The sequence below is a fragment of the Cornus florida genome, unplaced genomic scaffold (genome assembly GCF_030987335.1).
Source record: "Cornus florida cultivar Cherokee Brave unplaced genomic scaffold, ASM3098733v1 CherokeeBrave_3.0.0_Hap2_Chr10, whole genome shotgun sequence".
Lineage (NCBI taxonomy): Eukaryota > Viridiplantae > Streptophyta > Magnoliopsida > Cornales > Cornaceae > Cornus > Cornus florida.
In genome coordinates this window covers 47,988,137-47,989,940 of record NW_026775580.1, presented here as the reverse complement: position 1 = coordinate 47,989,940, position 1,804 = coordinate 47,988,137, and positions in this window count along the sequence as shown.

The following is a 1,804-nucleotide window of genomic DNA, read 5'->3' as shown; positions in this document are numbered from 1 at the left end:
GAAGATGGCATTGAGGAAACCAATGTGCAAGTGGGCTGAAATGAGCCATTTCCGAAGGGCATTCTGCCTGATTTTCGAGCACACGCTTGGTGACTTCGAGCACTCTAACTTAGTGCAATGTGCAACATGCTCCTCTTGCTCAGTGCTGACCTATTTTGGGAAAACTGCTATAACTTTGTGCCCCGAACTCCGAATGACGATCTGTTTGAAGCTTTGGAGAGCTGATTCAGTGCTTTAAAAACTTCATGTTTTGATGAAGATCCAAATCTCAAGTCTGGTTGGTCGAAAATGGGGAGAAAGGAAGTACATCAGTGCTGCTAGGCAGTTCTGCGCACCTCTGTTGTGAAGATCATAACTCTCTGTTCCGAACTCCGAATGATGAACCACTTGAAGATTTAGAAAGCTGATTCAGAGCTCTAAATCTTTTATGTTATGAGGGAAGTCCAGTTCTCGAGTTTGGAAGGTCAAAATGGCAAGCAAAGTCCAGGCTCTACTGCTGCCAGAATTCAGCATTGGCACCTTTTGTTGCTCAAGATTCCACAAGGCCTTATTCTTGTTCCATTTTGGCCAATGAACCTGAAAATGCATAAAAACATAGAATTGGAGTTAATCTACATAAAATAATCAATAACTGGACTTTGTTAATGTAATTTAGGGCGCTTGAATATACATTATTCGGCGCTTATCACACCCCCAAACTTACATTTTGCTAGTCCCTTAGCAAAACTACAATGAAAAACATAAAGAAAAGACAACCATGGGCATGCTACTACAAAAATATCTTCCATGGTAAAATGAGATAGAAACATAGCTCAAATACAACTTGAAACAGACAAAAACTGGAGATGGGGTCATTGGGAAAACTACCTTGCATATATGAAGCATTGATACAAAAATTGGCTAAATACATTTCTACATACATGCATCAACATCAAAGTCTATATAAATAACTCAATTATCATCTCTTGAATGGAAATCAACTCTAGCTTCAGTGAAAGTGAATTGGATTCTCAACATGCGGCTTTTACTTTCTTTTCCAATTCCAAGGCACAAGTTTTCAAGTCAATGAATTCCCTTTTACATGAAGTCCCTAAGGCATGATTTTATTTTCAAGACAACTTTTGTTGCTTGTTAATAATTTATTTCAACACATAAGCGAAACATAGAATGGTTGTGCAATGCTGAAGTCCCTTAAGCTTTCTAACCAACCCTTGTAGCAAGCGTTAGGCCAACAACTCCCAAACCAGATGGCTTTAGGGTGCTAAGTGTAGAGACACTCCATAGGGCTTAATAGCTCAAGTTGGAAAGGCTACGAACTCCAACGAACCATGTTTATTACTAGTTTAATTTTTTTTTGAATGACCGTGCAATGTTTAAGTCCCTTAAGCTTTCTAACCAACCCTTGTAGCAAGCGTTAGGCCAACAACTCCCAAACCAGATGGCTTTAGGGTGCTAAGTGTAGAGACACTCCTAGGGCTTAATAGCTCGAGTTGGAAAGGCTACGAACGTCAACTGGTCATCATTTTTTTTTTTTTTTTTTTTTTTTTTTTTTTTTTTTTTTTGAATAAAAGATACATGCCAAAGGTATCCATCTATCAGGTTCATCAAATCAGATTAACTAGGCCAAGGTCAAGGTCAATCAAGTTGCATGCCTCACAATTAAGTTTCCAATGTGCATCTGTGCATTGTGAAGCTTATAAGAGTGTAAATCCAGCAAGAATCTAATTGAGGCATTTATACAGACTACATTGTAATTACATGATCATTTCAACTCAAATTTTTCTTTATTTTCAAAATTTTTCAA